This window comes from Cavia porcellus, unplaced genomic scaffold, assembly GCF_034190915.1.
Source record: "Cavia porcellus strain 051 isolate PalLab524CR breed Dunkin Hartley unplaced genomic scaffold, mCavPor4.1 scaffold_6, whole genome shotgun sequence".
NCBI lineage: Eukaryota > Metazoa > Chordata > Mammalia > Rodentia > Caviidae > Cavia > Cavia porcellus.
The window spans coordinates 65,530,667-65,558,362 of NW_026947489.1; the positions used below are offsets into that span (position 1 = coordinate 65,530,667).

At 37.9% G+C, this 27,696-nt stretch overlaps 1 protein-coding gene and 1 pseudogene across 8 annotated transcripts in view; both read left to right on the forward strand.

The window, feature by feature from the left end:
• Usp32 (ubiquitin specific peptidase 32) overlaps nt 1–27,696 on the forward strand; it is a 188,066-nt gene that overhangs the window by 505 nt on the left and 159,865 nt on the right. The gene's annotated exons all lie outside the window — the stretch shown is intronic.
• LOC111756761 (ubiquitin-conjugating enzyme E2 variant 2-like) lies at nt 310–27,692 on the forward strand (annotated as a pseudogene).

Consider the following 27,696-nt stretch of genomic DNA (forward strand, 5'->3'; position numbering starts at 1 on the left):
ATTCTGATTGTATCCAAGGAAGACCTCCTCTTCCTCTTTTGCGTGGATGGCTTCAGCCCTTCTAGCCCCCTTCATCCTTCACTGCCATTTTCTCCTATCACTCCTTCATAAAAACCAACAACACCCTAAGCTCGTTCCTAACATCCGCGCCGGGAAGAGGGAAAGGAGGGGGCTGTAAAGTGCTGCTGGGAGGTCGCTTCCTATCGGGGAGCTCTTCTTTTTTATGAGGCCTTTTCTGGGCTCTTGAGGGGTATGACCATCCAATCCTGCCACCCTTTGAGGTTCTGACTTTGATAAGAACAACCTGAAATGAAGTTGTGTTGGAGGCGAGATGAGCCTGGGCAGCTGGTGTTGCCACAAGATTTTGTCTTAGATTTCATCGCCTCAGATGTTGACAAGAGGTTTTTGCTGTACTTGAGTCCCAGTTCTGATCACCCCCTCCCATAAAATGGCACTTGGAAATCCAGCATGGTGATACTGTTGTAGCTCCCTTTAGAGACTGGCCGTGCTGCCAGTCCTGGCTTGCTGCTATTGGCTCTGATGCGTGAATAGCCCCAACCCCCTACCACTTACTTTGATACCGCTGTCCGTGATCACTAAAGCACACTCTAACTGGAAGCGTCTATTGCACAGTTTATAGCCGGCCTGTGACTTAATTTTTCATGACTGGGATTTGATGTATCTCTGTGTGCCTGTATTTCTTTTTAACATTTAATAAATTTTCTTAGAAGTGAAAAGCAGTAAGCAGATTAGATGCCAGCTAGATAATACTGTTAACAGGTTTCTAAATCAAGAAACCAGCCATAGCAAAAGATACAGAATAAAAATTAGATTAAAAAGTAGATATTCAAAGTGATAATTCAGGATGAATTTTTATTCATATATAGGAGGAAGTGGACTAACATCTGATAATGAAATATGAAATACACCTAGAATTACAAATATATGCCTTTTGTTTTTTTCTCCTTCCTTGGAACAGTGTAATGATGTTCTTAAGCACAATCTCACTTGAACTTTTCCTTGTCTTAATATGACAAATATTCCAAATTCTTGATGTATTTCCAGCCCTAGTAGGCTAGTCATTTCCGGGGTGCTATTGAGCCTGACAGGTCTGGCCTCCATTAAGCAATAGCTTACATGGCATGAAACAGGACGTCAGTTAAAATGATTTACAGCTTCAAGGTTCGGAGGTATTTATTAAGTTTGAGGTTGTGAATACCAGTGATACACTTGGCATTAAGAAATTCTGAGATTAAACTTTTATCCAATGTTAGCCTGCTTAATTATTTTTATTGTTTGTTTGAGATAGGGTCTCACTGCGTAGTGTAGGCTGTGCTTGTACTTTTGACCCTCTTGAGTCTCAAATGCTGTGATTACAGGTGTGTGCCACAAAACACAACTAGTTTGCCTATTTTCATATCAGACTAAGATTGTACATACTAAAATATAATAATTTTTTTTTTGATATTGGAAATTGAACTCAGGATCTTGCGCTTGCTAGGCAGGTGCTGTGCCACTAAGCTATATCCCTGGCCCTATCTTAATATATAAATAAAGTTGAGATGCATTTTTGACTGAACAATTTTAATTTGCCTTGAAGGAGGGTCTGTTAAAATTGAAAACACATGTGCTTGATGAGGTAGGAGGGGTGGCAGTGCACTTGTTTGAATGCATTTATCATTTTGCTGCAGAGGGGCAAGTTGATAAAATAGCATTTCTGAGTGTCAACCAGAAGGCTTAAAAAAATGATAACTTTTAAACATGATACTGTTGACTCAAGTAAATGTCAGACTTCAATATAGAATTTCTTTAAGCTTTTTTTTCCCTTTTTTTTGAGACTATGGTCTCAGTTTGTTGCTCTGGCTGGTTTTGAATGTCTGAGCTCAATGTGTCTTTCTCCTTGTTTCCCAAGTAGTGAGGACTAAGGTTTGAACACCACCACACCAAGCTTGAAAAAGCTTTTTAATGGGATTAAAAAATGTGTTGAGAACCATTTTGGCCCACTTGAATGAATAGGTACTAAAGTCCTGACCTGCATCAGTTAGTTTTTTTTTTTCTTGTTATATTGTGTATCGTGAATGGGGTGAGGCAGATAGGATTTGACACATTACTCCTTCATGAGTTACATGAATCATCATATAAACAAAAATAAGCTTGATAAAACTACAGAAATATTTGGTCTTTGGCTTTAATTAAAATTATTGAACATTACTGTGTTCCATAATTAGGTAGTATTTAAAAAATAGTCTGATATGACCATAAACATGAAAGAAATTGAAGACAGTTTATCTTTCAAAGTGGGGCTTTAGAAATGAAGTGTCATGTTAGTGACAGATAACACTGGATCTTAGTGAAAGGGCTGCCTCCTGAACTCATTTACATTTTAGAAGCTTTGGAAATTAGGAAGATTGGGCTTGCAACCTATTTTGGCAAGACAATATGTCAGTTACATAAACCTTAATGATTTTCTTATTTTTGGCTTGTGTCTGTCTCTCCTATATCTTGGATAGCTCAAAAGGGAAGGCTTGACTCTTGTTTAGAGTACAGGTGTTTTCTGGGAGAGTTTGCCTGTTACACTTCATTAATACTGAGAATTTTACCTCTGACTACATCTGTGTTTATAGGGTTTTTTTTTTTTTTTTTTTTTTGAAGTACTGGGTGTTGATCCCAGGGCCTAGCCAAGTGATCTAAGCACAGAGTCATGTGCCCAATATTTAGCTAGTGAATTCTTAAAAATATAAGTTGTTGGAATACAGCATTGAAAAAAGCCCAATGAAGGGTCGGGTGTGGTAGCACACACCTGGGGGCCTGAGGCAGGAGGATTGCTGTGAGGTAGAGGCCAACTTGGGCTGCAATTGAGTTCAAGGCCATTCTAGACTACATAGTGAAATCCTGACTCAAAAAGACAAAACAGAAACAAAAACAAAAATTGTTAAATGAGAGATGTGTTGTAATTTATGTGTATGTCAGAAGTCAAACCTTAAAAATCTGTAGTTATTTTTTGTTTCCCTTCTCATCCTTCTGGAAACATAATATTCCTTTTTTTGTGTAAATGTGTGTGTAAGAAGTGGCTGAATTGAAATGGTTCTTGACTTTTACATTGTGGTAATAAAATTGAGTGGTTGATTTCTTCTAATCCCTTTCTTTAATTAGAATTTGGCACTTAACCATTTAGCAGTTTACCCTGAGTGTCACTTGGGCAGTGCATTTGTTTGTGTACTGAGTATCTTGAGCATAGCTTGGGCGGGTGTCATTTCAACCAGTCAATTTTTTTTTTTTTTTTTTAATGGAGTCTCACTTTGTAATTTAGGCTGGTTGTGAACTCACTATGTAGCTCAGGATAGCTACTCCTGCCTCACCCTTCTGAGTGCCAGGATGACATGTTTATGTTTACTGTTATAGTAATATAAAAATTAATGAAAAAAATAAGCAGTTTTTGATCCTCTTCTATTTAAATTATTGGACTGATAAGTGGGTAATAATAGGCTAAGTAGTAGGCTGATGAAATATATAGTATATATGAAAGTTGTATTGTGGATGTATATTTTTGAGTGTTCCTTTGTTCATTCAGCACTTTCTTACTGAGCTCTTGTTGTGAATTGGGAACAGAAGAGATGTAAGCCCTGTCTCTAGATCAGTGGGTCAGTGATCTCCACTGAAATTATATGCTTCAATGTATATACAAAAATGTCCATGAAGAGTGAAATGAGATACTAGTCCTTAGTTCTGTTCTGTTCTGTGCTCTACTCTGCTCTTCTGTTCTCTTCTCTGAGGCAGAGTCTTATTATGTAGCTGTCTTCTCTTTTTTGAGATAGGTTATTAGGTACATAGCCCAGGCCATCTTTGAACTCTGTACTAGTAGAGGTTGTAGTAGAGGATGGCCTTACGCATCTACTTCCTGAGTGCAGGGGTTATAGGTGGGTACTACCCTGGCTGACTTTTCTTTTTTTCTTTCTTCTTCTTTTTTTTTTTGTTGACTGGGCTGGGATTTAATCCCAGACCTTATGTATGTTAGGGAAGTGTTTTACTACTGAGCTGTATCACCAGTCCTGTAGTTCTAATTTGAGTATATTTAATAATTACATAATTTTTGAAAAGTTATCTTGGTAGCTTTATCATAATTAACGTGTGTTATATTAAGAATCCCAGTGCTTTAGAAGGAAGTGCAGTAGGGATGCAGTGTTTGTGTTGTCTTTGATGGTTTGGAAATCCCTCTAATAATTTTATAGTATGTTCAATAATTGTATGTTAAAGAATTTAATTTCCTAGTCTCTTATAGATTGTTTATATGTTGATGGAATGATTACACTTGTAATAGTTGAAAATTCCAGGACTTTTTATTCTCCTTACGTAGTAATCCTAAGAAGCTCCAAAACATTGATTCTCCAACTGAGATTTTGTTCACCAATTATTATTATAGTCTTTTTTTGGTACCAAGGATCAAACTCATGACCTCATGCTTGCCGGGCAAGCGCCTATGCCACTGAGCTAAATCCCTGACCTCTTTTAGCTTTACACACTACTGTAATGTGATGTTAGCTTTACATATCATTGTGTAAATTAAAACTTAATTTCATAGTTGATAACCTTCAGTGAAACCCTATTTATTCTCTCTCTTTAAAGCATTTATTTTCCTTAATCTAAATTTGTTAAATTTATGAGTAAACTCTCATGAGTGAATAACTAGCCTGGTCTTACCATTTGTGAGGGTAAAAAATGGGAGAATTTTACAGCAGTCTTCTTTTATGTAATTGCCTAGTTACAAAAGTACTATTATTCATAATCTCCAATTCATATATTTGGACTATCAGTACTCAGAATACGCTGATGAACCTGTAATTTTGAATGGTAGGTAGAATGAGGTGACATCATCATTTGCCAGTTAAATGATACCCCTCTTTACCAAACTGGATAGCGGATTGTTGATTTTTGTTGTTCATTGATATCTTTGTGCTTAGTGAGACTCATAGGAGTAAGCACTCTGTGTTGTCTTCCAAAAAGAAGTGCTGTTTCTTTTTGGATTGTGATCCCCAACCAGTAGCTAGATATTTTCTCAGGAGGAGAGAGGGAAGATTTTTGGCACTTGATTATATATGCTAAATCCCAGGGAAAGTTAGAGAAGTGATTATTCTTGCTGTGACTGACGAAAATCTGTTTTTTGAATACTAGAGATTAAGGCTGACAGTTTGGATTAGAAGCTTTAACGTTAAATAGCTGTGGTAATGGAGTAATCTTATTTATGAATTAAAAGTTGGTGTAGCTTGGTGCTGGTACGAAAAGACAAAGATGAGACTGACAGTTCTTCCCTCGCTATCTTTAGGAACCGTGGTTTTTCTTTTCAGGCTTATGTATACTTCTATTTTTGCTTTTTGGGCCTTATGATGTTTTTCTTTTTCTTTCTTTCTTTCTTTTTTTTTTTTTTTTTTTTTTTTTGGTACTGAGGATTGAACTCACAGCCTTCTGCTTGCCAGGCAGGTGCTTGTGGATGCTTTTTTTTTTTTTTTAAGTTGAGCTATTCTATCTTTTCTGCATGTCAGTAAGTGCTCTTATTCCTCTTGTTTAGTAATAAGGAGCTCCTGGAGGTTAGTAGTGAATACCTAATGTTGACTTGAAAGCCTGATAAATATATTTTGAGTATTTACTTCTTTAGGTACAAACTTACTTTTTGTAAGGCCCAGCTATTTAAAGCTGACCAGTATTCAAAGCTTTTCCTTATCATCCCTCTTTATCAGGAGCTTAATCCTTATTAATATAAGACTCTTATTTAGGGACTTCCCAAATTTATCACTATTTTGGGATAGTGAAAATTGATATTTTAGAAACTTGCTATAGCCAGGTGCAGTGGTGTATACCTGCAATACCAGCATTTGGGAGGCCAAGGCAGGAGGATCACTGTGAGTCTGGGCTACATAGTGAGTTCAAAACCAGCTTGAATTACATAGTGAGACCTTGTCTCAAAAAAAAAAAAAAAAAAAAAGGAAAAGAAAGAAAAAGCTAAGTCAAATTACCTTGCTATAATTTTTCTTGTAGTCCTTGATACTGGACTGTATTAAGAGCAAAACTAAACTGGGTGTGGTGGCACACATGTGTAATCTCAACACTAGGAGGCTGAGGCAGGAGGACTGAAAGTTGGAGCTCAGCCTGGCCAATTTAGTGACTTATCCAGACTTTGTCTCAAAATTAAAAATAAAAAAGGACTTGGAGTTACAGCTCATTGTGAAGGCCCTAGGTTCAATCTCCAGGGCTATTTAAAGTGAGATTTTACAGAGGAAATTCTCTAGCTTGCTTCTTTCTTCCTTCCTTCCTTCCTTCCTTCCTTCTTTCCTTCCTTCTTTCCTTCCTTCCTTCCTTCCTTCCTTCCTGCCCTGCTTCCATACCACTTTTCTTTCCTTTGTGTTATGAAGCCAAGTTGTCCAACTATCTTACCCCTATGGAAAAAACCTTGTAATGTTTTCCTTTTTTTTTTCCACTTGTGATTTTCTTTGATTTTGTAATGTTTTCTATGCTTGTCTTTTCATAGTGACTTACAAATGCATTTGGAGAAATTCCTTTATGAAAAATATCTTTTTAAAAAAATTTTTTTCTCGGTACTGGGGATTGAACTCAATGACTTCGTGCTTGCAAGCTCAGGTACTGCTGAGCTAAATCCTCAGCTCTGAAAAATATCTTTCTGGAGAATGGTGTCAGGGAAGTACATTGCAAATATTTGTAGAGATGATGAAGATTTGAATTCAGACATGACAGAAAAGCAGAGAAAATGCTGGCATGAGATGTATTTCTGCAACCGTAGAAGTTCATAGTTGGGTATAATAGTATGAGTTACAAGGACTGGGAACATGGTGCTGGTAAGATCGATGGGAGTGTTACACAAACTGAGTGCTATACTAGGAAGAGTTTTGAGGGGAGTTTTAATCCTTGAACATCTGTAAATGAGGGGAGGGCATGGAGACAGTGGGTCAGTGATATGACTCAATTCAGGCAAAGGCTCAGCTTTTGGATTGGTAAGGAACAGCTGCTTCTTTGGCGAGCTTCAAGAAGGTCCACTGGAGGGGGCTGGGGATTTAGCTCAGCGGCATAACTGATCCCTGTTACCGATAAAAAGGAAAAAGACCAAAAAAAAAAAAAAAAGAAGGTCCACTGGCCCATGAATATATCACTTTCCAGAACAGTGATCTTAAGTTTGATAAAGTGGACAGTAACAATCTTAGAAACTCTAATGAGCCCTGATATGGCCGTAGGTAGAAAGTGGGGAGAGGATGCTGCATTTGAAGTAGAGTAGGGAGTGTGAGCAGAGAAGCTAGTTGGAGGTCTTTATTGGTCTGTTTTTGCTGTGGTATGAAAATACCACTACTTGGTAATTTACAAAGAACATAAATTTGTTTTCTCACAATTCTGGAGTTTGGTCAAAGTGCTGACAGTGTTCAGTATCTGGTGAGGGCCTGTTCCTTGCTTCCAAGATGGCACCTTGTTGTTGCTGCCTTACATGGTGCAAGAGGGTAGGGGAAAACAGATGAGCCTGTGATTTCATGTGGCAGAAGAGAGATGGAAGGGAATGTGTCTATTAACTCCATCCATCCCTTTTCAAAGAGCCTGCTGGTGGTGGTGCACGTCTGTAGTTGCAGCACTCAGGAGGCTGAGAGGCAGGAGAATCATCATGAATTTCAGGCTAGCCTGAACTACATAGTGAGTTCAAGGTCAGCCTGAGACATAGACTATCTCAAGAAACTAATTTGGGGGTAGAAGGGAGGAACTAATTACATTCCTGAGGGTTCTGTCCTTATCATTTGATCATTCTTGAAAGGTCCCATCTTTAGCTACTGTCATGTTTGTAATTACATTTCAACATATGAAATTTGGGTAATGTGTTCAGACTATAGTAGTGTCCTTCGGCTAGAGTAATTGAAGAGAAGCAGAAGGAAAAGATAGAAAGTAGTAGTAGATATGGGAAAGGAAATACTGGATATGACAAAGTTTTTCAGAATAGTTGGAATTTACTGGATCAGTATAGATGGATAAGAAAATTATGCCGGTCTGGGAAAAAACAAGTGGAGGGTAGAGGATTCATGGAGAAAGGCAAGAAATAGGTTGCAGGTAGAATCCTTGGTGGAGAGGTTAAGGATATACAATTGACCCTCCATGTCTATGGGCTCCATAATCTGCACATCAAGCAAATGCAGATTAGAAATATTTGAAAGAAAAAATTGTATCTACATTGAAATGTATGAACTTTTTTCTTGTTATCCCCTAAACAGTATAGTATAACTTTTTTTTTTTTTTGAGACAGTGTCTCACTATGTAGTTCAGGCCGCCTTGAACTCACAGTTAGCTCATACTGGCCTCGAACTCATGGCAATCCTCCTGCTTCAGCCTCCCAAGTGCAGGAATTACAGGTATGTGCCACCATGCTTGTCTGTAACAAATATTTATATAGCATTTAAAGTGATTTAAAGCATACAGGAGGATATGCATAGGTTCTATGCAAATACTATGCCATTTTACAGAACTGATGAGAATCTGTGGATTTTGGTATAAATGGTGGGGTGAGAGGACATTCTGGAACCAGTTTCCAGAGAGAAACAACTGCCAGTCATAACTATTTTGAGAGCTAATTTTCTAAAAAGAGAGTGAAGAAGAGGGTACTGTGAAGTTGTTTATGGTACTAGGATGATGGTTAAGCCAAAGCAGAGATGAATAAAGACAGCATGGTGTAAAGAAAGTATCTTTCTGTTAAGATTACAGTCCCTGTAAAGCACTGAAAAGGGCAGCATTTATCACTTCCTCCCTTTCCCTCATTGTGAACTGTCTCTTTCTCTTCCATAGGAATGTATCAGACTTTTTGGAATACTTGGACTGGTCTGTCAGTCTGTCTCTCTCTCCTCCTCCCTCCCTCCCTCTCTCTCCCTCTCCCACTGCTCTCCCCTTCTTCCCCCCTCCCCCTTTTTTGACAGAGTCTTTGGCATAAGCACCTGCCTGGCAAGTGGGAGGTGGTGAGTTTGATCCCTGGCATATAAACAAACAAACAAACAAACAAACAAACAAACAAATAAATGCAACTTGCTGGGCAGTTCAGGTTGACCTTGAACTTAATTGTAGCCCAAGCTGGCCTCAAATTTTTAGTACTCCTGCCTCAGCTTCCCAAATGCTGGGATTACAGGCAATTGTTTGTATTTTTTCTTAAAAGTCCATTATTACTTTTGGGAAAAAAAGGCCTTATACTGGTCTTCAAGGCCTGAATTTCTAGATTCTTGTATAAAAGTCCAACCTCAACCTCTTGACCCATCTGCACTAGTCACAGTAGCTTTCTTTTTGTTGTGTGGCTTGCCAGTTTTGCTTTACTACTTTCATTTGGGAAACACTATTACAAATTTTTATGTATCTAGCTTATTTTCATAGCTAATGTTCCAGCTCAGACACCTCAAGGAGATTTATCAGTTTATTTTTTGCCTCAGCCTCCCAAGTGCTGGGATTACTCAACTCTGGCTAAATTCGGTCTCTATGGTGAGGCCCTTGACCTTCTAAACAACTCCTTTTCTATATTTAACCTACCCCAAACTTTGCCCCAAGATACCTACATACACTTTCATTTACTTCTTCCCAGTTTGTTTACTCCTTCACCTACTTCCCCTCGAAGCTCATCTAAGCTTTGGTCACTCAAGTATTTCCAAGCGGCAGACAAGGGATCTTTTTTAGTTCTCTGCCTCAGCTCTGTATCATGAACCCAAAGCCCACATGCCACAAAGGACTTGTCTCCAGAGTTTACCTCACACCAGTCGTCAGACTAGGCCCTTTGCGATGTATCTGTGTGTATCTGTGCGATGCCACCTAGCCAGCTCAGCCCCTTTCTGCTCCTCCTAAAACCCACCCATCTCCTTGGGGAGCCTGTCTAAACCCAGTAGCTGCCAGACCCCAGATCTCTTGGGAACCCAGGCTGTTCCCTCTCCACTCCGCTGCCTCATCACCCCTCCCATCTTCCTACGCCATTCCCCGCCCCACCCCTGGAGAGCTGGAGTGATCCCTGAGAGGGGTGAGCGCAGGCACTCCAAGTTTATCAATTTATATAGAATAGTATTCTTCTGTCACTGTGGCAACATTTTGAGTAGTTTGTTTATAACATTTATAATATGTGGTTATTACTGTCATTGTCAGGTGTGTTGCTGAGTCCCTGGTGTCAGGATAAGTACAGTGGCTTGTGTATTTTAAATGTTCAGTGAATAGTGGATGGCTGTGTGAATGTCTAAATGTACAAATGAAAAGAAATGTATAACCTCTGCTTGATGTTTGTAAAGATTGCAAATAAAAGATGAACGTATGGAGTTGGGCATGGGGGTGCATGCCTTTAATCCTAGCAGTTGGGAGGCTAAGGCAGGAGGAGTTCCGTGAGTTTAAGGCCAGCCTGAACTACATAGTGAGACCCTTTTTGAAACCCTCCCCACCAAAAAGAAGGGAGGTATAGATGGGTTGAATATACTGAGAAATGTATTCATCTCAAGTTTTTTTCCTTTCAGCATCTTGAACTCACTTTATAGCCCAGACTGGCTTCCAACTCACGCAATCCTCTTGCCTCAACTTCCTGAGTGCTGGGACTACAGGTGTGTGCCACCACACCCAGCTTTGTTAAAAGTTTTGAATAATAGTTTAAAATGTAATAATCTTAGCCAGGCATGTATGAACCCATTTTTGATATCTCAGTGAGACTGTATAAAAAAATAGAAGGACTGGGGATAGAGCTCATTGTGAAGCCCTGGGTTCAATCCTTAGTGTTGAAAAAAAAAGTAATAATCTTAAATATAGTGTATGATTTTATATATTGTTTCTGTTACACTGAGATACTTAAAAGTTGATATCCAATATAAATGCCTGAGGCACTAGTGTGAGAGTATATTTATGAACACTTGAGAATGACATTTGATTATATGTGAAGTTTAATATTTTTCTCATGAAATTGTGTGTGTGTGAATACTGGGGTTTTAACACCAGGGCCTTTGTCCATGGAAGGCAAATGCTTTACTGCTGAGCTACCTTCCCAGCTCTGAAATAATCATGTTTAAGCTGTATGTGGTGGCTCACACCTGATGCAAGTTTGAGGTCAATCTGGACTACATAGTGAATTCAAAGCCTGTTTGAGCTACAGTAGTGTGACTCTGTATACAAAAACAAAATAACCTTTAAAAAATTATGTTTATATAATGATCATGTACTTTTCCTTTGAATGACATGTATGATCCTACTGCTATATGTGATGTTAGAATTGGAAAATTATTTATAGTGTTGTACAGAGCTATTTTGGAAGCTGAGAATAAAGTTCATATTATCATACAGAATTTAGTTTTTGCCAGACGTGGTGGTACACATTTGTAATCCCAGCACTTGGCATGCCGAAGTAGGTGGGTCAAGGGTTTAAGGGAAGCTTGGACTACATAGAGTTCAAGTCCAGAGTTAGTAAGACTTGGTCTCAAAAAGAAACAAAACAAACAAATAAAACCAAATAAATCCCTATAAAGAGGAAAAAATTCTGCTTCTGAAAAATCCAGGTGATTTTGAATTAAATTTTTTGATTACTTTATTAGGATTTTTTGTAAGGAGATTTCCCCCCTCCCTCTTGGGGACAGGATCTTGTAATGTTGTCCATAGTGACCTCAGGTTCCTGGACTCAAGTGATCGTCTTGCTTCAGCCTCTCAGGTAGTTGGGATTGCACGATGTGCGTCACCAGAGTGGGCAAAATGTTTTTGTTTTTGTGCTGCTGGGATCAAAACAGGGTTTCATATATGCTAGACAACTGTTCTAACCTAAGCTATCTCCCTGGCCTCTCTTTTTCTCATATTGTATTTAATGCTTTTTACGCTTCCTTTTAGTCTTTTATCCTTTATTTTTATCACAGTGATATATATACATACAGTTTAGTGTCAAATGGTATGCAGAATTTGTTATTGAAAATAACAGTACATACTTATCCTACCAGCTCTCAACCAGTTTTCCTCAACATCATTGACCTTTAATACCTTTAATTTTGTTTTTGTCTTTATATTTCAAAATAATATGCTTCTCTGCTTTTTATTTGCATGTAAGGTATATATATATATATTGGCTACCAGCTATTGACTTTGAGGATTTAGCTACCACAGTGCTACTACCAGTTCTGCAAACACATAGTATGTTCAGTATGTTCATGCTTTCCTACTTCCTTGTCCTTAGTGTATGTATATTGTAATTTTGGTTAGATCAGTTTCACTGTTTACATAATTAGGCCTTTCTCTTCAAAGCTAGTACTTCTATTATGGCTTTACTTTTTCTTCTGCGCTTAACTTCCTTTTTTTTTTTTTGAGATAGGGTCTTGCTATGCAGTTCAGGCTGCCTTTGGGTTCACTTTGTAACCCAGGCTGGTCTCAAACTTGCAACAATCCTCCTGCCTCAATCTCCTGAGTGCTGCGATTACAGGTGTGTGCAACCATGCGGGGTTTTAAATACTTTGAACTCATTTTGTAGCCTAGGGTGGCCTCAAACTCACACTGATCTTCATGTCTCAGCCTCCTGACTGCTGGGATATAGGCATATTCTAACATGCCTGGCTTAGTTCATCATGTTGAAAAAACCTTTTCTTGTAGCCACTGACCTACTCCATTATGTACTGGTTGATTTTTTTATACTTTTTTTGGTACTGGGGATTGAACTTCAGAACCTTTCACTTGCCAAGCAGGTATTTATGCTGCTGAGCTAAACACCAGCCTTGTACTGGTTGCTTTTGTGTTTAGAGCATAGCTGCTATCCTGGAGTCTTTATTTGCCATTATTTTTGTGATTTCTTTACCATTTTTAGTTGGCTCTTGTATTCTGAATCTCGTTTCCGTTTTCTTATTTTATTCCATGTAAGTGGAGATCATTCTCTGGTAAGAAGAAAGGTATAGGAAGCTTATTCTCTGGCTAGAAGAAAGGTGTATAGGAAGTAGAGTTTTTAGGTTTTTTTTTTTTTTTTTTTTTTTTTTTCAAACTGGAGATTGAACCTAGGCCTTCATAATTGAGTTATGATCCCCAGTACTTGTTTCAAAAGTTTGAGATAGGGTCTTACTGAATTGCCCCGGCAGGACTTGAAATCCTCCTGCCTGAGCCTCCCAACTGGTGGGGTCATAGGCATGTGCCAGCACTCCTTGCTGGTGCTAGTTTTGATAATTCTTAAGTACTGTCCTTTTTTAGTTTTTGAGAGCCTCTATTTTCTTTTGCCGAGTAATTATTCTGCAAGTTTCCTTTTAATAATTAGTATGTTTGATCTGTAGTCATATGGGTTTTTTTTTCAAATTCATTTTATTTCAAAGAGAAAAACAGTTTCAAAATACAACAATAAGGCGATAACAGTACATACATTGCACATTGCCATCCCCAAATCAGTCACCCAGAACATAAGACATCTGCATTCAATTGTCTAAATAGTACCAGAGCAAACCTTTCTCTTCAGTGAATTCAGAGAAATCAGTAGTATAACTATCTTAACTATGTTTGTGTGTGTGTGTGTGTGTGTGTGTATAATGGTTCAGCTTCTCACACTAGTGAAACAATACAGTGTTTACACATGCATATATGATTTATTTTACTTATTTGTATGGTCTTAAGTTGCATTCATTTACCTATAAGAGTCTCAAGTATATCCTCCTTTATGACTGAATAGTACTCCATTGTATAAATGTATCACATTTTTTTTTAATCCATTCCTCAGTAGATGGGCATTTAGGTTGCTTCCAAGATCTACCACAAATTGTGCTGCTATAAACTTAGGTGCAAATATATCGCTGTGGTATGTTTTAAATTCTTCTAGGAAGATACCCAGAAGGGGAATAGCTGGATTGAATGGGCCCTCCAATCCTGGTTTTTTGAGAATTCTCCACATTGAAATCAACAGTGGTTGCGCCAGTCTACACTCCCACCAACAGTGGAGAAAGGTTCCTTTTTCTCCACAGCCCCTCCAGCAGGTTGACTTCTTGATAATTGCCATTCTTTCTGGGGTGAGCTGGAATCTCAGTGTTGTTTTAATTTGCATCTCTCGAATGACCAGAGATGTTGAACATTTTTTCACATATTTACTTACTGTTTGTATTTCTTCATCTGAGAAGGACATATTCATCTCAGATGTCCATTTTTGGATAGCATTTTTAAATTTGGGAGGACTGATTTTTTTGAGTTCTTTGTATGTTTTTGATAGTAGTCCTTTGAAGAATAGCTGGCAAACATTTTCTTGCATATCATGGATTGTCTTTTCACTCTGTTGGTGATTTCTCTTGCTGTGCAAAAGCTTTTTTTTTTTTAATTGGTACCAGGGGTCGAACTCCCGACTGTGCGGCTGCAAGGCAAGCACTTATGCCACTGAGCTAAATCCCTGGCCCCTGTGTAAAAGCTTTCTAGTAAGATAAGATCCCAGTTGTTGATTGTTCATGACAGTTACTGTACAATTGGAGTTCTGTTGATAGTCTTTGCCTACACTAATGTCTTCAAGAGTTTTTCCTACTCAGACTTCCAGCAGATTTAGTATTTAATGTTTCTATTTTAATATTTAGATCTTTGATCCATTTCAAATTTAGTTTAGTAGCTAGGTGTAATGGCACATGCCTGTAATCCTAGGATTTGGGAGGCTCAGGCAAGAGGATTTTTTTGTGAATTCAAGACTAGTCTGATCTGCATAGCAAGACCCTGTCTCTAAAAGAAAACAAAAAGCAAAAACCACAAATTTAGTTTAATGTGTGATGAAAGATAGGGGTCCACCCTGAATTTTTTACATCTGCAGAGCCAGTTTTTCCTGCATCATTTATTAAAGAAGCTATCTTTCTTCCAATGAACATGTTTGGCACCTTGGTCAAAGATAAGGTGGCTTAGTGTGTCTAGAGTTGTTTCTGCATCTTCTTTTCTGTTCCATTGAATTTCTAGAGTCTTGACTAGCATAAGCCTGGCTGTAAAATTTTTTTTTTTTTAATGGGTACGGGGGATCAAACTCACGACCACCTGCTTGCAAGGTAGGTGCTTATGCCACTGAGCTAAATCCCCAGCCCCAGAATTTTTTTATTATGGCTAGTTGGAGTTCTATATGCCTCAGTTATCATTCTTTTTCTCTACCAGGAGAATTATCTGCCATGATATCTGTGACATCTGTGAACATTTTTTAAATATCATTTGTGGTATCTCCTGCATTTTCATTGACTCCAATTAACCTTAAGTTATTTTTCTTTATCTCATCTAGCAGCTGCTGGATTGATTTCTCATGGTCCCTTGCTATTTTTGAGAAATCTTTCCTTTCCTGTTCATTAATTGCAAGCCTGTCTTCAGTATCTGAGCTCCTGTCCTCACATTGGCCTAATTTGCTTTGAATTCTTTCAATGGAGTTTTTATTTTTTTGGATATCTGCTTTTGTTTGTTTGTTTTTAGTTTTTTTGGTACTGGGAATCAAACTCGGGACCATGTACTTGCCAGGTAGCCATTATGCTGCTGGGCTGTATCTCCGGCCCGCTCCTGGATATCTGCTTGAATCTTCTTTATGGATTCCATTTCTTTCATATGCTATGCTTCTATAATTTTCTTAAGCTTGTCTTTTTTTGGTATATATTTGCTATAACATCACTTAAGCATGGTTTTTATCTGAGAGATTATTTCTGACTTCATTTTTTCCAGTGCCCCATTAAATTTTATTGTAACTACTTGAGAGAGGCCAGGTGGGAGGCTTTTGGATTGTTCCACCTCATTGCCCCCTAGATTTGCCATTGGTAAACTTGATGTCTGGGGTTGAATTTTGTTTAAAGTGTCTTTTCATTTTTTAGTCTATTTCCTGGGGGTGATGCTTGTAAATTGCCTATGGGGGGTTGCTTTATTGCAAGTATTTAGGATCCTTAGGTGATGGCTGCTTCTCTGCGGAATCTTCCAGATGTAGCTGATTTTTGGGTTTGAGTCTATTGGAAGATATAACCTCTTCAGTTTGTTGGAGATGAGAAGTTGTTGCTTGTTTGACCCAATCCCTTGTTCTTCGGCACTGTGCCACAGTATTTTTTGTTACCTTCAGTCTCAGTGATGCAATATAGGCACAACAGTGCCAGCCAGTGCAGTCCCTCACGTCTGCTGCACCCCTCCACTGCTGCCTCTTTTTGCAGGAGTCTCTGGGGTTGCCAGCCTTCACCATCATTCTAGGTCAGTAGGTTTGAGCTGCTCTTGTTGTGCAGTAAGTCCCGTCTCAGGGAGAAGGTGCCACCGGCTGCCTCCTTCATTGGAGTTTCTCTCTTCACTCTCTCCATGGGATTCATTTCACATTTCAATACTTTCTGGGTCCAGTGGACCCACTTTCTTCCTCATCTTCCTCACGATGCTGTATTCCAGTGATGGTGACTCTCAGAGAAGCTGTTGTCTTTGCTGCTTACTGCTCTGCCATCTTGGTCTCCTCCTTCCTCTCAGTCATATGGGTCTTGATTTAAGCCTCAGGGCAGTTTCATTGCAGTGATCAGAGAGTGGGGTGGATGTAAAACATTATTCTAAAAATACAATTTTCATGATTATGAATCAGTAGAATATAAATCTTGATTGTGAGGGCATGCCTGTCTTTACTGCTGTCTCCCTATGTTTGTGTACTGGATACTAAATATTAATTACTTAATACATATTTGTTGAATTTGTGCAGCATGATGTCTTCTAAAAAGCAGATTATATTTAAAGAAGACATGCACTAGGTTGCATGTGCTACTTGTGCATGCTCTGAGGCATAAAAGTTTGTGTATAAGTATTTCTTTTATTTAAAAAATAGTTGTATTCCACATGTCATACTTTTTTGGCTCTGCTTTAACCATACTTCTGAAATCTGTTGGTGAATAGCTGTGGTGGCTATGTAGCAGTTATTTCATTAATAAATTGGGGTTAGAGATTTAGTTTATGCAAGCACCCATAAAGGAACTTTTTTTTTCTTCATTGAGTGGTGATTTGTAGGTAAGTTATTCTTTTGTCAGAGATGCTTATTTGAAAATACCTCTTTATGGCTGATTATGGGGAAAAACAAAAAAGTGCTTCTTATTCTTTATAGGCTTAGATGTGTAATAATGAACAATTTAGAGGTGTAATAATGAACAGTTTATGTAATGGTGGAGGCATTTTGTAATGTAGATCAGTGGTACCATAGAGATTGAAATTGAAGTTGATAGAAGACTGCCAAGCAACTATATTTAAATAGTGAAAGAAATAGGAAATTGTCTGAACACTCACAGGGCATTTCTCACAGAGAAATGTTGTATCAGGTTGGGAGAGTAGCTTAGTGGTACAGTGCTTGCTTTGCATGTGTGAGATCCTGTGGAATTGCAATTTCAGTGTTTTTCTGTTTCATAGTACTAGGGACTGAATCCCACTGCCAGCCCCCCTCCTTTATTTTAATTTTGAGATAAGTGGGTATGGTGACACATGTAATCCCAGCACTCTGGGCGGGTGAGGCAGAAGTTTGAGACTAGCCTGGGCAGTTTAGCAATTTGGGAAGACCCTGTTTTAAAAAATAAAGCTTTGTGGGCTGGGGGTTTAGCTCAGCGGCATAAGCGCCTGCCTTGTAAGTAGGCAGTCGTGAGTTCGATCCCTGGTACCGGTAAAAAGGAAAAAGACAAAAAAAAAAAAAAAAAAAAAAAAGCTTTGTGCTGTAGGAGAGTATAGTGGTCTTCACAGGAGTTGAAGTTCATTTTTTTTTTTTAAAGTTCTTTTAATTTTCGCTTAATGGAAGAACTTGAAGGACAAAAGAAGTAGGCAGGTGATGGTACAGTTGGTTAGCTGGGGCCTCAAAGTTGATGAAGATATGACAAATACAAGGTGGGCAAGGTGAACAATTACAAGGTGATTATTGGGCCACCAAGGACAAATTATGAAAACAGTATATAGCCTGATAATAGAATGTGGACTTAAATACCCAGAAGCTCTATCAGTTAGATTTGTAACAAAAATTAATATGAATGGAATAAATAATTCTAGTGGAATGGTGAATGTGTGTAGCATACCAGTGTTAGCAAAATGGTAAAATTCATATAGCATGAATGTTTTATACTTCAAGAGCTAAGATGTCTGGTAATGTCTGGAGAAAATATGAAGCTTCTACAATCACCAGAAGGACAAACATACAATTAGTTTTAGTGGATCTCAAACTTGTCTTAAATAAGCAACCTTCTACTTATATTAATGTCTTAAGTATCACAATGCAAGATATCCATATATTAAGTAAAAGAAATGCAATTGAAAAAAAAAAGTATGTGGACATAGTTGAGTGTGAAGATCTTGAGTTTAATCCCCAGTACCACATAAAATTTTTTTTTCTTTTGAGATAAGGCCTCCCTTTTTACTTTGAAGTAAGGTCCCAGTCACCAAATTGCCCTGAATGGGCTTGAATTTATGATCCTTCTGCTTTTGCCTCCCTCAGGATCAGAGGAACGTGCTACCATATTTTTTAAAAAATTTTTTTGAGACGGGGTTTCTTATGTAGTCTGTGCTGGCCTTGAACTGATTGCCTCAGCCTCCTCAGTACTTAACTCAGTTTTAAGACCAGATTTTTTGCTGCTGCTGCTACTGCTTGCTGCAGGGTTTCTCTATGTGATTCAGGCTGGCCTTGGGCTCACTTTAGCCCAGGCTAGTATCAAATTTGCAACAATCTGCCTGCCTCAGACTCCTAAAGGCTGGGATTACAGGAGTGTGCTAACAGTCCTGGCTGACATTTGGGGTTATTTAGTGATTGTACATTTGGTTATGAACATTGATGTACAAATACTTATTTGAATCTTGCTTTCAGTGTTTTTTGGCTATATGCTTTGGAGCAGAATTTTAGTGTCATTTGATAGTTGTGTTTAACTTTTTGAGGAACTCCCAGTGGGCTTCCATAGTGACTGCACCACTTTTACATTTCTCCATATGCTATCCAGCACTTTTGTTATTATTTTCAGTTGGTAGGCATTCTAGATGCGAAGTGGTATCATTATGGCAATTGATTTGTAATTTTTTTTTTTTTTTTTTTGATACAAGGTCTCACTATGTAGTTCAGGCTGGCCTTGAACTTACTATGTAGCCTAGGCTGGGCTTGAACTCATGGCAGTCTGTGTATCAGCCTCCTGAGTGCTGGGATTACAGATGTGTGCCATCACACCAGGCTCTGATTTGTAATTCTTTAATGGATAGTGATATTAAACATTGTTTTGTGTGCATATTGGTCATTTATATATCTTTGTAGAAATGTCTATTCAAGTCCTTTGCTCATTTTTGTATTGGTACATTTGCTTTTTTATTGTTCAGTTTTAGACATTTTTTATATATTCTGGATATGAATCCCTTAACAGATGTAGGATTTGCAAATATTTCCTATGGATTAGTTTCGTGTTCTTTTTTTGGTACAGGCATTGATTGGCCTCACCCATGCTAAGCAAATAGTCTCCCTCTGAATTCTGATCTCACTGTTTCCTTAAATTTTATTTTGAGGAAAGGTATTATTGAATTTCCTAGGCCATCCTGGAATTTGTTCCTTTTCTGCCTCAGCCTGGTATTTATTACAAGCATATGTTTGGTTCCTGTGTCTTCTCTGTCTGTCTCTTTTTCTGGTATAGTACTGAGGATTGAATCCAGGGACTTTGCACTCTGTTACAGGTGACTTGTTATGTCATCAAAAGCCTGAGCTGAGCTCAAAATCATGATCCTCTCACCTTAGCTTTCCAGAATTCTGGGATTACAGGCATGTAGCACTATGTCTGTTTTTTTTTTTTTTTTCATACACTTGATAGTATCTTTTGATGCTCAGAAGTGTTACATTTTGATATGTAGTTTTTTTGTTTTCTTTTGTTTTGTTTGTGTGTTAATGTGGTCCTGGGGATCGAAAAGCTCTTGTGCATGCAAAGCAAGAGCTCTACCACTGAGCCATATCTCTAGCCCCAATGCGTGTCATTTTGAATGTAAATAATTAATGTTAAGTTTTTTTTTTCTGGTACTAGGAATTGAACTCATGATCTCAGGTGCTGTGCCACTGAGCTATATCCCTGGCCCCAATGTTAAGATTATGTAGGGATATGACTATAACCACTCACTATACATTGACAGACTGATCCCATAATTGCAGAAAAGTAATTTAGAAAGAACCATGTTTCTTATACCCTGAAGATTTTCCAAAATAAAGAGAATCCTTTAGAAATAGTTTTGCAAATAATCCACATGGCCTGTATGTAAATTAAAAGCATTTCAGACTGGTAAAAGCAATGATACCTGAGATGAATGGACAAGAAAGCCACTTTAATTTCAGCCTGTTTTTGCTACCAGGGATCAGACTCATCACCTTGCACTTACTAGGCAAGTGCTTGAACCACTGAGCAAAATCCCCAGCCCCCAAACTTTTTTTTTTTGAGACAGGGTTTCACTGTGTAATTCAGGCTTGAACTCATTGTGTAGCCTAGTCTAGGGTTTGTACTCACGGTAATCCTTCTGTCTCAGCCTCCCAGAATGCTGGGATTACAGGTGTACATCACCACACTGTGCTTCGACACTTTTTTTTTCTTCCCAAATCTTTATTTACAATTTGATTCTTAAATATATATCACATAATGCCCAAAAAGATACAGAGTTGATCTCTGGACTATCCAAGTCCAGAGCAGTATGGGTGTCTACTTCCCAGCAGAGGTTTTCATCAGATGACCCACAGGGACCCTCCCCTTTCTGGGAGTTGGTGAATCGAGAAAGGCAGTCAAGAGAAATTGATAAGTGACTGGTTATATTGAACTGGACCTTAGGAGGAAAGCTGGGAATGAATTTTTTCTTTGATTTCAAGGGAGGCCTTGTCTCCTGCAATTCCCAGAAGTTGGGGCAGCTGTGAAGATGTCTTCATATCCTCAGCCTCTCAGCCCCTTGGCTATTCTGTCATACTCGACTAGATTATTCTGAGCTTCTTTGTGTCTACACTTTTGCAGTGGAACACAGTCCATTTAGCTTCAACTTTTAACCAGAGTGGATAATCAGAATATTAATTAGGAAACATGTAAAAAGGTTGGCATTTATTACTGTAAACAAGTAAACACATGATAGAAGATAGTTTCTACCCTCAGAATGAGAAATGGCAGTTGTGTATGGGAGATACATACTGTAAGCCAAGCACTTTGAGAGGCAGTGGCAGGAAGATGGCAAGTTTGAGCCTAGTACAGTTTAGCAATTTAGTGAGATTTTGGCTCAAAATATAAAATAGGGGCCAGGTATTTAGCTCAGTGGCACAGTGCCTGCCTCGAAAGTATGAAGTCCTGAGTTTGGTTTCCGGTACCCCTCCCCAAAACAAATTTTCATCTGAAGGCCTGACTCAAAAGTAAAAAGATAAAAACTTTGGATCCTTATGAATTCTGAAATCTGTTTTGTTAGCTTAGTGGCCAAGAAATTTTTGTTTTATTTTTTATTTTTAAATTTTTATACCCATATTTTATACCCATACCCATATATCCATTAATGAATGAAGAAATTTTTATACACATGATTTAATATAAAGATACATCTATATATAAAATGATGCATTAGTCAATCTAAAAAAGAAATATAATCCATTATGCTGCAATATGTATGAACTATGAAGACATTATGACCAGTAAGTAATCCAGGAACAAAAGGCAAATGCTAAACAAACAAAAAAAGACAAATGCGCATTTGAAATGCAGTGAAATTCATAGATGGCTAAAGTAGAATGTTGGTTTCCACAAGATGATGGAATGGTGAAGTTAGGCTTCCTGTGAAATGGGTAGATAGGGTTCTAGATCTGTTCTATAGCATACAAATAGTTAGCAGTTCTATACTGTACACTTGTAATTTGTTGATCTCATTTTACATTTTTTTAATCCCAATAAAATATTATTCCTCGGGGCGGGGGATTTAGCTCAGCGGTATAAGCGCCTGCTTTGCAAGCAGGCAGTCGTGAGTTCGATCCCTGGTACCGATAAAAAGGAAAAAGACAAAAAAAAATTTTTTTTCATCTTTATCAGTAGGTAGCATTCATTTTAAGTCATTCTAATGGGTGTGTGCTGCCTATTGTTATTTTGCATTAACTTTTTGTTCTTGCCTATTCTCTTGGTTACTTGAAATTTTTGATTTTATATAGCTTATTTTCTATTTTATCTCTACCCTAGATATTATTATTTGTATGGTTTTGTTATTCATACTCATAGTACTTGAATTATAACATAAAATAATGCTAATAAAACAACTATTCACTAAGAGTTCAATTCAAGAAACAGAGGTTAACCTGAAACTTTAAATTTCCAGTTTTCTCTAATGTCATCTTTCAGGCTGGTGATTTAGCTCAGTGGGGTAGGTGCCTGCCTGGCAAGCACAAGGCTATGAGTTCAATCCCCAATACCACCAAAAAAAAAAAAAAAAAAAAAAAAAAAAAGTTCTCTAATGTCATCTTTCTTTTGGCTCTCATAATAGGGTATCATTATGCCAAAGTTGTGGTTATTGCTTTTGTGTTTATGATTCCATTGCTCTCTCCATTTCATATATTGTCTAGCTGTTTTTAAAAATCAATTTTACTTAGCAGTACAGTTTAATAAATTCAAACATACATTCTTAAAACATCCAGATCTAAAATCAAATCACCATAAAATGTTTCCTTTTGTTATTTTGAAGGCAATTCTCTCTTGTCCTGCAGATTTTGTAGTTTATATGTAATATAATATCTAGTGTTTCATATATCATTTTCTTTCTTTTTTTTTTTTCAGTGGCCTAGAACTTTTGTTTTTTCAAAACCAAAACTTATTTTTTGTGGATGCCACTGGTGTAGACTTGATTTGAAAGTTAAGAGTACTGATGTAAATGGCATTCATGCATTTTAAAATCTTTTGTTTTGTGGCTATACTTTTAATGAAAGGGCTACTATTTTTTTTTTTAAACTTTCTATTTGGAAGCAGGTTCTCAAAAGATATCCTGTCTCATAATTCAGATAAGTGACAAACAAAGGTGAGTTTAAGAGGGTTTTAAATCAGGGACATAGTGGCACATGCCTATAATCCCAGCAACAGGAGACTTTGGCAGAAGTAGCTCCATGCGTTTAAGGCCAGCTTGAACTGTATGGCGAAACTTTGTCTCAAAAAAAAAAAGGGGGGGGGCTTGTTTATTCTATTGATGAGTAGTAGTTCCTGATACATTAAGATGGAGAACACATCTTTATTATATATAGGCAGCTTTTGATTTGGATAATAGTAGTGTGGGATTGAACAAAGCCCCACACAATATGAAGCTCTTTAAAATGATCATAATAATCAGTGGGAAAAATTTTTGACCTGTGTTAATCTTTAAACCTCCCCATTTTGTTTGTTTGTTTGTTTGTTTTTTGAGAGAGTGTCTTGCTGTGTAGTCCAGGCTGTTCAATTTACTAGCCCAGGCTGGCCTGGAATTTGTGACAATCTTCCAGCTTCCCAAAGTGCTAGGATTATAGACATGCATCGCCACACCCAGCTTGTTTTTTTGTTTTTGAGGCAAGGTTTGACTATAATGTACAGGTTGGTGTGTAATTTGTGATCTTCCTGCCACACCCTCCTGAGGCATATACTACTACGCTTGGCTCAGCATTTAAAAATTGTGTCAGTACATTAAAAATGCCCCTAAAATGTATAAGGAAATTTAAAAAATGTTAATACTATTATTTATGTAGTACCCTATAACTTAAAATTTCATAATTAAAGCCAAGAATGTGGTAGCACATGCCTATAATATCAGCACGTGGGAGGTTGAAGCAGAATTGCCCCATGTTCAAGGCCTGCCAGGTCTACTAAGTGAGATTCTGTCTCAAAAAACTCTCCTAAACTTTTTTCATAATTAGTTTTTCTTGAAGTATCAATGGTAGTTTGAACAGTGTCTTTTTTGTGTCTTTGTGAGTTGTCTTATACCTTCCTAAATTTGGATTAGCTTCCAACATTTTCTCTTCTGTGCTTTCAATGTTGTTAAAATACCTGTGAGGGTTCTTTTACTGTTCTGTTCTGTTCTTTGAGACAAGGTCTCACTATGGGGTACTTGAGGCAGGCCTTGAACTCACTTTGTGTCCCAGGCTGGTCTGTAACTCATAGAAATCCTCCTACTTCAGCCTCTGGAGTGTTGGGCTCACAGGAGTGCACCAGCATGCCTGGCACCTTTTTGTCTTAGCCATCATGCTCCTTATTTGTGTTGAGAAGTTTACTTTTCACTTAAGTTCTTCTGGCTGTCCCTTTGATTTCCCTAAGTTTCGAAATTTCTCCGTATCAAGAGTTAGTTAGGTGTGATGGTGCACACTTGTAATCCCTATACTTAGGAGACCGAGGCAAGAGAATCTCTGGGATTTTGAGGCTAGTTTGGGCTCCAAAATGGTTCAGATCCTGCCTGAACAGCATAGCGAGACCCTGTCTCAAAAAGACAAAAGACCAAAAAAAAAAAAAAGAAAAACCAAAGTCGTAGTTAGCTGTTTTAAGTCTCCCTGAATTTTCAGTCAAAATGTAGCACTATCACTTTATAGTTCTTTGCTGCATTTTTATCTTTGTTTGCAGTTCCTTTTTTTTTTTTTTTTTTGGTTGTACAGGGATCGAACTCATGACCTCACACTCGCTGGGCAGACGCTTAGGCTAGTGAGCTAAACCCCAGCTCCTTTTTAAAAGTTTTTTTTTAAAGCTCCCCCCTCCCCCCGGGAATTGAGCTCAGGGCCTTGCGCTTGCCAGGCCGGTGCTGCGCCACTAAGCTACATCTTTGGCCCTCTTCCTTTCTTAATACCTCTCTCCCATTACTGGGAGGTAAAGGTAGGGCCTTGAAATGCTAGGCTACTGCACTGAGCTGCATCCCCAGCCCCATTTCCCATTTGATTATTCATTTTCACAAGTCGTCATGTAGATTACAGAAGTACTGTATATAAGAGATGAATAACAGATGCGTAGCAATCAATCACTGCAAGAAGTGACATAATTGGTCACTGATCATGGTACACATGTCTTGTTATGCAGCATTTGTGGGCTGAAAAGCTAGCCGAGAAGTTTGTACTTTATGTAGTTTCTCAGTTAATACATTGTAATGAATGACATGTGAATTTTTAGAGGACTTGTTAACTGTAGTAACTGAAATTCATGCCTATTATTACCATGCAAATAGAGGGCTTCTTTTATACTAAATATAAATAGTTAAAACTTAGTATGTTTAAATGAAATACACATTTTGACAAGAAACTTGGTTTCTTAAGAAAGAAAGGAGTGTGTGAATGTGTATGTGCATTCATATGATTTGTAAGGAAAAGAATTTAAGTCTTTGTCCTATAAACCTTACGGCTTTAAAAAATTTTTTTCCCCTCAATTCTTCAGGCTTTCAGCCTTTAAGATAATCAATGTATGGTGTGATTATTTTCTGTGATTATATTTTTAGCATTAGATGCCTTTTTTTTACTGGTACCGGGGATCGAACTCATGACTACATGCTTGCAAGGCAGGTGCTTATGCCGCTGAGCTAAATCCCCAGCCCAATGCCTTTTGTTTTTATGTTGTTGGGCCCGATTTGTAAAGACATTGATACTTTTTTTGGTCAGATTTACACCAGACTACATATTGTATATTGTTTATATACTTTGAAAAAGTTATGAATATCCCAGTGTCTGCCAAGAGAGGACTAATAAAGATTTAAAAACTATGTTGTTAATTTCAGTTCTGCAGAGAAATGAATGAATGATCGTTTAAAAACTGCCAATGTGGGGCTGGGGATTTAACTCAGCGGCATAAGCGCCTGCCTTATAAGCAGGCAGTCGTGAGTTTGATCCCTGGTACTGATAAAAAGGAAAAAGACAAAAACAAAACAAAACAAAACAAAAAACCTGCCAATGTAGTTGGGTGTCATGTATGCCTATAATCATAGCACTCTGGGAGGATGAGTCAAGAGGATCACAAGTTTGGGCCCGGCCTGAGCAAGTTAACAAGACACTGTCTCAGAAAAAGACAGAAAAAGCTTGGGATATCACTCAGTGCAAAGGCCTGAGTTGTATCCTCAGTGTATACTGTAAATTACACGTAACAAAAGTTATTAAAGTAGAAAAAAATGGAAGCTAATAAGTTACAATTCCTCCTTAGAAGACTCTTCTTTGTGCGTCTATTTGTTACTTTTGCCTTTATTTCTTAAAAAAATTCACGGTATGACAAAAGTTACTCAGATTTCATATTGTTATTAGAAGAAAGGAAAGACAAATATTTGTTAACTATTAAGTGCTTCCACTGTTTTGTCTATGCTGTATGCTATTTTTTGTTTGTTTGTTTTCTTTCTTTCTTTCTTTCTTGTTTTTTTTTTTTTTTGGTCGTTTTGAGTCAGGGTTTTGCTATGCAGTTCAGGCTGGTCTTGGAGCTCACTTTGTAGCCTAGACTGGTCTGGTACTTGCATGGATCTTTCTGTCTCAGCCTCTCCAGGGCTAGTTTTACAGATGTGTGCCACCATGCCTGGCTAATATACTGCATGCTGAAAATAGCAATACAAATAAGAAAAAGTACTGTGTTTAGGAAGTTACTTATTCACTGATGGTAACGTATAGCAAGGACCAGAAGGAGAGAGCAAACAGACTGCTGTGAAAGTCTGTCAAATTTTGCTGTGACAGAATGATGGTTAACAAAGCCTTGTTCTATTCCCAATTACCCCCTCCCCCCCAAAAAAAGAGGGTTAAGAGCAAGGCTTTATAGTACACATCTGTAATTATAACAGTCTGGGAGGCTGAGACAGGAGGATTCTAAATTCAAGTACATTCTGGACAATTCAGAGACTTAGTAAAACCCTGTCTCAGAAAAAAAGGGATGGATGGGACTGGGATGTAGTTTAGTGTGAAGCCCTGAGTTCATCTCCTACCCCACTTCCCAAAAAAAGGATTACATGTCATTCAGGTAGCCTTGGTAAGAAGCACAGTGGTATCCACAGGGAAAATAAACATTGTAAGCAAAGATAAACAGGACTATCAGCCATCAGTTTGTAAACAAAAGAGTAATATAGCAATGTCACTGAGAGATTGGAAAATGAGAGAAAATCCCACTAATCCTATCTTTTAAAAGCTAATCATCTGATTTTATTGTTCAAGTTAATGTTTTACATTGTTTTAATTAGAATGCTTGCAACTTTGTGTTTTTTTTTTTTTTAATGTCTTTTGAGACAGGGTCTCACTAATGTAGCTTAAACTGTCTTTGAATGCACTGTGTAGCCAGCCCTGACCTAAAACTTGTTTGCAGTGATCAGCCTCCTGAGTGCTTGGATTGATGATAGTTGTGGGCTATCATGCCTGTTTTTAAAATGTCTTTTTTTGTAGGGGGTACTGGGGATTGAATTCACGACCTGGTGCTTGCCAGGCAGGTACTTATGCCACTGAGCTAAATCCCTGGCACAAAATGCCTTATTTTTAATCAGTTATACATTTATATAATTCAGAGTGTTAAATCAAGGTTTGTTAAATGAGAAGCAATTATCCAATTTTCCTTGGCATTTTTCCCTTCTTCAGGAGGACACTTTGTGTAATATAGTAGATTTTTGGTAATTAGTATTGATTTTTCAGATTTAGGCATTGCCTGATAACTTCCCACTGCTGCCAGAATTTAGCTTTTGTTCTCCTCTTCCCCTCTTAAGCTACTTTCTTTTCCCTTTTCCCTGTTACTTCATTATAACAATAGTTACTTGGTAATTTTAGTTAGATAAATGTTAATCGTTCTGTCTCTATTTTTTTTCTCTCTCCCTCCCTTCCTG